General features: G+C 35.5%; 1 long non-coding RNA gene across 2 annotated transcripts; it reads right to left on the bottom strand.

The window, feature by feature from the left end:
* Positions 1–1,437: 1,437 nt before the first annotated feature.
* On the bottom strand, positions 1,438–5,273 carry LOC110794738 (uncharacterized). Of its 2 annotated transcripts, XR_002535111.2 has the most exons (3): positions 4,700–5,273; positions 4,033–4,580; positions 1,438–3,618 (listed from the first exon to the last, which is right to left on the bottom strand). It is a non-coding gene; the product is annotated as an uncharacterized lncRNA (long non-coding RNA). The 2 variants fall into 2 exon arrangements; XR_002535110.2 differs by having other exon boundaries at positions 3,247–4,580.
* Positions 5,274–8,940: the final 3,667 nt, after the last annotated feature.

Genomic DNA, 8,940 nt, shown 5'->3' with positions numbered 1-8,940 from the left:
TTCATATTCATTTAACTTATACGAGCTCGAGCCCGAGGCCGAGCTTTCAACCGAGCTCAAAAATATGTTCAAGCTCGGTTCGTTTAAAAGATTTTGTGTTCGCGAACTGTTCGTAAACGACTCATTTATTAATCGAGCCGAGTTTATAAACGAGCTTTTTTCATGAACGAGCTTTCTTAAACGAGCTTTAGAGTTTAACCACTTGAAAATCTCACAAGTTATAATCATATCAAATAATAAACATTAAAGTACATTATTTTATTTTATAAACAAATTAATAATTTAAATTAACAATCCTGAATAACATTATAAAAATTAAATTATGTCCTATGGAATACTTAGCTCCTCAAGCGACATCATAGTTCATGAATAACTTTATTGCTACGTCCCTGACTTTTTATGATCTGGAGAGATATGATACATAACATAACTAGATGAGCTTTTTAACGAACATAAATGAACAAGTTGTTCTTGAACATAGATGAACGAGTTGTTCATGAACATTAATAACTGAGTTGTTCATGAACATTAATAACCGAGTTGTTCATGAACTTAAATGAACTAGCATACCTATGTTCATGTTTAAGCCCGTTTATTAAGCGAGCTTCAAAAGTTGTTCAAGCTCGGCTCGTTTAATAAATAAACAAGCATGAACGAGCTTTAAACGAGCTTGATCCCGAGTAGTTTGTTGATCGGCTCGGCTCATTTGCACCCCTGGATCGAATTAACCTATCTTCCCCCGAATGCAAAACCACTCCTTAAGTATTACTTCACCCAATACTATCATTATTCTCAAACATCATTTGCAGTCCTTAACAATGTTGCCTATTGCCTAACATGCCATGCTCAAGATCGAATCAAATGAAGTAATTAACTTCAACATGCCGTGCTCAAGAATCAAATGAAGTACTCCGTAATTAACTTCAACAGGTGAAAACAAACAAACTAAGGGCATCTAGATTGATCACATGGAGGCGAACTATGCGCGCCTCCAACAAATTGTGTTGCATGGTTCAGACTAATGTTACCCATTAATACTCCTATTCCCTCTAAGAATTGCATAATGGAATTCAAACGAGAACCAGTACGGTGGAACACTTTTGACCCTTTAGACTAATTTACCATATCTTGGTAGCAAATTGAATTCTGCATAATAAAACACGTCCCGCGAAATAGGTAACACTAGTTCATGCTACAAATTACTTCAAAAATCGGTAACCAAGTTCGAAAAATTAAAGAAAACTAGTTTTAATCCCGTGCGATGTACGGTTTTTGTGTTACTTTTAAACTTATAAATAAAGTATTTTATGTCATCATTATTGATAGTTCAGTAGGAACACTTGATAAGAGGGGGGGTGAATTGTTTCTTAGGAACTTGGGTAAGTTTCTTGCGGAATTTAAACAATAAAGAGACTGAGAATAATGAGCGAAGAAAGATATAAAATGGAGGAACCTTCTTGACCCTAATCAAGAAGAACCTCACTACTCTTTTGTATTAATGCAATAACTCTATTACAAATACACTCTTTAACTCGAGTTCCTCTCGAACACGAGTTCCCCACAGCAATCCCCTTTGATTACTGTGCTCCTCTTTCTCTCTCTGACTTAACTCTAAGTCGCTCCTTTTCTCTTTGACTTAACTCTAAGTCGCTCTGTTTCTCTTTGACTTAACTCTAAGTCAATTAAGGATCACTCAACCCTTAAACCCAAAATACAATTTGATATAAAACTCTAGTACGTAATAAAGCTCAAAGCATTAAGGAACTCAAGGGACACTCTTTTGAAAACTGATTCTCTTTTAAAACGTTTAAGCTCTTAAAATATATTTTGCAAAGATCAGTTGTGTGTTTTGAAAAGCTAAAACTCTTCTCCTTTTATAGGAGAGTTTTACTTAGGGTTTGGTACCCATGTTTCCCTCAACCACCCACTAACAGTTACTGCTCAGTAACATGGGCATGGTTGGAGAGAAACAAGGGAGACCAAATCAAAACACTAAATGTACGTTGAACAGAAATACGTGGGGAGAGTTTCAAGGAACGTGGAAAAACTTTTACTTGAGAAACAAGGAGAGTAAATCAGAATCCTATGTTTCATTTATTAATTAAATACATTTTATTTATTAAAAAGATTTTCCAAGTTAAAACTCTTTCATAATTACAGTTAACATATTTCATTTAAAACGTACCAAAATACTATGTCCCTTTCATACCAAATTACTTATAAACTTTATTAAATACTTACATAAATCCTAAAACATAAACTCATATGTTGTAGTCTTCATGTTGCACCTTTAGAAGCTTCACTCGAAGACTTCCCGATTTGTTCCTTCTCTGGAACGCCGAGGATCCACATAATATATGAGGATCTCGCCTTAGGAACTCGCCTAAGGATCTCGCCTTGCATAATGATTATTTCTTCAATGTAGTGTCTGACATGGATCAATTACTTGCTTATATTCCACGTTGCTTAGTTTATCCAACTCAGGATCTCCTTAACTTAGCATTATCCCTCTAAGGATCTCGGAACCTATTATGCAACATAACTTAACCAATTGTCAGGAGTTTGCTTTGTCATCATCAAAACTTTAGGATCAACAATTATGTTCATAAGATTGTATTTATATTCATTCGGTGTTTCTTATAGAAAAACAAAGAGAGTAATATAAGTTGTAAAGGGAAGTAAAATTACTGTTTGAGTTTGGGAAACACAACGGATCATTCATTAGTAAAATTATTGTTTGAGTTTGGGAAACACAACGGATCATTCATTAGTAAGTTTTGTACTACTTTGATTCAAAATGATCTTTACACTTTCTGTTTTAGGCCGTTTCACAATGTTCTTTAAACTTTTCTTTATTCTATTTTTAGACATGAAAATTTACTATCTTACATTTCTCACCCCCACAATATTTACAATATTCTACTCATTTTCTCTTTCTTTATTCATTTTTTTCTTATACCCACCCACTTTTTTACTCATTTCTCTTACTTTATTCATATTTTATTATATTCAACCAACGTTATTACTTTTGTCTTAATATTTGTGCAAATAGTCACCGTAATATGAAACTGAGGTAGTAAGTCCTAAGTCATCAAAAAAGTAATTGGGAAAAAGGTATAGAGGAACATGATAGTGTAGAGATTGTATACCATATAAACCAAAAACATATCAAATTCACTAAATTAAAGCAAAAAGAATAATAGTTGTTATGAAATTTGAACTTTATTCAAGTACACATTCACAAAATAGTCAATAGTGTGCTCCCATTTATTTCACCCTTTCCTCTTCTCCCGAGATTTATTGATCTGTGAGTTTCAACTACCATCTGATAACAAATAAAAACAATTCTATTTCCAAATACCTTGTAGGCATATAGCTAATATCATATCAAAGCAACAATATTCATCTTGAAGTCTCGATAAAATTATGGAAGTCTAGTATCTTACTTTTAGAAACTTTAGATAAGAGAGTATTTATGTAGCCTAATGGCAAGTCATGTTAATAGAAATTATAACTTCTAATCTACCTCCATATAAGCGGTGAAATTAAAACCAATATAGGAACTCATCCCCTGCAAGGCTGCTATGTATAAAAAAGTTAAAGTGATAATTTTCCAATCTGCATAAAAAATATAGATTGATTCAAACACACTAACAAATTAATACGGAGAAACAGTTTACAAACACATAAAAAGGCATACCCTATATCCCCAAATATTATTATTTGAGAAAGTGAGAGAAAAGGGAAACAAATACGGAGTATCATTTTCATTAATTCAGTATCACCAATCAAGATCACCAACCATGATAGAAGTACACATTACTCAGTATAATTAGAACTTGAAGTATTATGATCGGGAGTCCTGGATTCTTTTTTAAAAAAAAACTCATTGATTACTACAAAATATATGAAATATTCAATATTAACATGCAAATTACAAAGTAGCCGAATTGAAGTAAAAAGAAACAAATACCAATTGACTAATCCACTATTGAATGAATTGAATAAATTCAAGAGCCAAAACCCTCTTACCTCCACGTGACTCTCCATGCATGGAACTTCAATTTACTTCGTATGAATGCTACACCAGAAACCAGTGCATGCTTATTTCAAACCATACCCAATTTCTAATGTAAAAAAGAAAGATTAAGCAAACCCACAACATGAGAGGCGAGCATCACAATCAAAAGATAAAAAGATTATGAAAGAAAAGGCAATAAAAATGGAAGAATACTGTAAAGTACAATTACAATCCATCACAATTAAATTGGGGGTATGAAAGTATGATATTAAGGAAAGGAGAAAGGGGTGGGGAGTAGAGTTAGTAAAAATCTTTAATATCAAAAATGAACTATCATTGTCGAACAAAACATATAAATAAAAAATGATGAAGCAAACTGGAAATAGGAAGGAGAAGAACAATGGAGGATTGGATGAAATTGAAATTGAGAACGGTTAGAAATTACAGGAAAAAAAAAAGATGAATCAACCATCGAAAAGATACAAAACAATCAAACCCAATATACCCAATGAGACTTCATCATTTCCTTTTCTCTTCTTCTTCATCTCTTTCCAAATATCTAAAACAACATATAAAAAATTATTGCAATTACAAATTTACAACCAAACTAAGAATGAAAAGCAATATTTGTAAAACTCCGTTAATGTAAGTGATTGATTATAAGCCCAGAAATCAAACCTGAAAGATTAATCAGGATGAGATCTCAAAAATTGAGGAACTTTAAATTGGAAGATGGGAGATCGAGTAAACAGGAAGAAATAAAATGGTTAGGATTTTGATGAGAGAAGTTGAAATCAATTGTTTCAAATTTTCAATAGCTTGAAGTCGGGAGAAAAAGCGTCGCTTGGAGATTGGATGCCATACTGAGATTTTGCCGGTTCAAATCACTTATTAATCTTTTTTTTATAAATGGAATTACATCTTGGAATTTCAAGAGGGCGCCACGTGGCACTCCAACATGACTGCTATTAAATATTAGAATAGATTACTAGTCAGTCCTAATACCACCGCATCATCAATCATCATACACCCAAATACCCAATTCAAGCTATTCATATAATCCTTGATAAGTGGATACATCCCGCAAACTACAAATTCGGATAAACTAATTAGCAAGTAAAGTTAAAACTAGACCCATAATTCGATTAGTTAAATTGAGGTTAATGGGTTACACAGATAAAGAGTAATATTTGCCTATGATGCAAGAGGATTTCAGAGAGAATAAAAGAGAGAGGCAGAGAGTAGGAAGAAGATTAGATCATTTCTCATTTGGTTTATAATGGTCATACATTGCCTTATATAGTGCTAGGTTACAACCAAAGAAAGCCATCCATTATTCTAGAAAAACGGTTAACATCTAGGTTGATCTTCCATTAGCTGCCATGTGCAATCATTGAAGGCTGTCAATAGGTGGCCTATTTTGGAGTGTAGTGAAGCTTGAGAAATCATCAGATTACCCTTCATTACCCCCCCCCCCCCCCCCCCCCTTAAGGTGAGAGGCAGATTGAGAGATGACTCCCAGCTTGAGTAGAATATCATTGTGTTGCTGAACTGGTAATATCTTGGTCAGAACATCAGCCAACTGACCATGTGATGGAACATGTTGAGTGGTTAGACTGCCTTCCTTGATCATATCCCTGACATAATGGCAGTCTATCTCGACATGTTTTGTCCTTTCATGGAGCACTGGGTTTGCTGCTATTGCCAATGCAGCTTGATTGTCACAGAAAAGTAATGTAGGAGCTAAGTAAGAGATACCTAAAACCTTCAACAGAGACTTAATCCATGTTACTTCACAGGCGATTAGTGTCATTGCTCTATATTCTGCCTCTGCAGAAGATCTAGCCACCACTGATTGCTTTTTAGCCTTCCATGATATTGGAGAATTTCCTAGCAAAATACAATAACCAGTGGTGGATCTTCTGGTTATGGGACAGCTTGCCCAATCAGAGTCACAATATGCAGTCAGTTGTACAGCAGAAGAGGAAGCTAGTAGAATGCCTTGATTAGGAGTACCAGCTAGGTACCTTAACAATCTTTTTGCTGATTGCATGTGAACCGTAGTTGGTGAATGCATGAATTGGCTTAGTAGTTGCACAGTGAATGAGATGTCTGGCCTGGTTACAGTCAAGTAAATTAATTTTCCAATGAACTGCTGAAATGATGTCGGATTTGACAAAGGGTCTCCTTTGTCTGCAGTCAACTTCAGATGAGTATCCATAGGTAGTTTCAATGGTTTGGTGTCAGTCATACCATATTCTTTAAGCAAGTCCTTGATGTATTTCCTTTGAGACACAAAGATGCCTCTAGAGGAGGTATCAATCTCCAAGCCAAGAAAGTATCGTAGTGGACCTAAATCCTTCATCTGAAATTGAGATGATAACAATCTTTTGAGGCTGTCTATTTCATGGCGGTTGTCTCCAGTGATTAACAAATCATCTACATATACTAAGATTGCTGTAAAAGTTTGATCTGTATGTCTAGTAAACAAACTGTAATCGGCCTTTGATTGAAGAAAACCAAAGGACATGAGAGTATTTGAGAGTTTAGAGAACCACTGTCTAGGAGCTTGCTTGAGTCCATACAATGATTTCTTCAGTTTGCACACCAATTTTCCACATTTTGGAGGATTATACCCATCCTTAGATGCTTTGATTCTACTTCCAAAAGCAGTGTATCCTTGAGGAAGGGACATGTATACATCTTCCTCAAGGTCTCCATGTAAAAAAGCATTGGTGACATCCATTTGAGTGGTGTACCAGTCGTTCATGGATGCTATAGCCAACAACGCTCTGACTGTTGTCATCTTGGCAACAGGAGCAAATGTTTCTCCATAATCAATGCCATATTGTTGATTGCAACCCAACACTACTATCCTTGCTTTGTTTCTCTCAAACTCTCCAGAGGATTTAAACTTTCTTTTGTAAATCCACTTGCTTCCAATCACCTTTTTTCCCGGTGGCAAGGCTATAACTTCCCAAGTGCCACTTTTTTCACATTCTTCCAATTCCTGATTCATGGCATCTACCCAATTCTGTTCAGTTACAGCTTGCTTGAAATAAATAGGATCATCATTTTCTGTAAGCATGGTGAGGAAACAATGAAATTCACGTTGTATTTCTTGGATTGCAACATTAGCGATCTGTTTGTCCTTCTTGCCACCAGGGATGATGTAATCTTTCATCCATCCCGGTGGTCTGGAGGTTCTCGAGCTTTGTCTGATTTCAGGTTCAGGAAAATTTTCAGAACTTTCAATATTTGAAAAGGTTAGAGGTTGAGAAGAAGTTTGTGGAGAAGAAGTTTGGATAGAATTTTGATTAAGTGAGATGGGAGGAGAAGAAGGGTTTTGTGTGGCTGTTTGAGTGTTTGTGGTTGGTTGATCATCTACAAGATCATCATCTAGGAATATATGAGAGTTGCTTTTTGTATGTGGTAGGTAAGTAGATATTGGTTTCATGATTTGGTCAAGAGATTGTAGTTGATATGGGAAGATTGTTTCATGAAATACAACTTGTTTAAACACAAATAATTTGAAGGTTTTCAAATCTAGAAGTCTGTATCCCTTCTGTGTTGCAGGATATCCTAGAAAAACACATGGTATTCCTCTAGGCTGGAACTTATCTTTAATCCTGGAAGGATTAGTAGCAAATGCAAGACAACCAAAAACTCTCATGTGGTTGTACTCGGGAGTTGTTTTAAACAACATTTCAAAAGGAGTTTTATTCTTTAGAATAGGAGTTGGCAGCCTGTTAATTATGTGCACTGCAGTCATAACACACTCACCCCAATATGACAATGCCAATCCAGCTTGAAATCTGAGAGCCCTAGCTATCTCCAATATGTGTCTGTGCTTCCGTTCAACCCTAGCATTCTGTTGGGGCCTGTCCACACACGAAGTTTGGTGAACAATTCCAAGCTTTGCAAAGAATTCTTGACAAGGACCATCATCAAATTCCAAGGCATTATCCGACCTGAGATATTTGATTTTTCTATTGAAATGAGTCTTAGCAAAATTTTAGAATATTTGAAGGTGAGTCAAGGACTCAGATTTCTGTTGCAGCAAATATACCCATGTTGTTCTTGAGTAGTCATCCACTATTGTTAGAAAGTACTTGTACTTTCCTCTTGTGCACACCTTGTATGGTCCCCAAATATCCATATGGATCAATTCAAATGGTGTTTGAGCATGAGATTCACTCAACTGGTAGGGTAGTTTTGTGTGTTTTTCCATAGGACAAGTGACACATACTTGGCTGTTGCTTGTGATTGTTTTCTTTACACAGTCAATGTGTTGGAGCTTTCCAAGAGATGCGTGACCTAACCTGTGATGCCATATTGCAAATGGTACAAGTTTGATTGAAGATACAACAGTCAAGAAACTTGGAGAACTCATTGCAGCTAAGTTTTCCTCGGAGTGAGATTTTGTGTGAAACTTATCGAATGGTGTATTGATCAGATAGTACAAACCATTCCTCACTTTAGCTACACCTTTGATCTTTTTTGTGTTAGAGTCCTTTATGACACAGTGGGTGCCATAGAAATTGACCTCACACTGACTTTCCTTGACCAATTTGTTCACATACAACAAATTGTGTCTAAAATTTGGCACGTATAATACATTCTTCAAAGCCAAGGAGTTGTGAAGGTATGCTGTCCCAATGTGAAAGATGTTAGATGTTGCTCCAGTAGGTAAGTTGATCTTCAGGTGCTTGTTGACCTCTTTAGGATCTGTAAGATTGCTCAATGAGGATGTCATATGATCCGAGCTCCTGAGTCAACTATCCATTCTTCAGAACTGTTCACAACATTACAGCTTGAGACCATCCCAGAGAAATTTTCAAGTTCTTCATCTGTTTCATTTCCCTTTTGAGATGCAAGATTCATTTCAGGGTGATTTTTGAACAATTGTTCAAATTGTT

The sequence above is a fragment of the Spinacia oleracea genome, chromosome 4 (assembly GCF_020520425.1).
Source record: "Spinacia oleracea cultivar Varoflay chromosome 4, BTI_SOV_V1, whole genome shotgun sequence".
NCBI lineage: Eukaryota > Viridiplantae > Streptophyta > Magnoliopsida > Caryophyllales > Amaranthaceae > Spinacia > Spinacia oleracea.
Note: the sequence above shows the minus strand (reverse complement) of the source record. Positions and strands in the feature narration are given on the sequence as shown.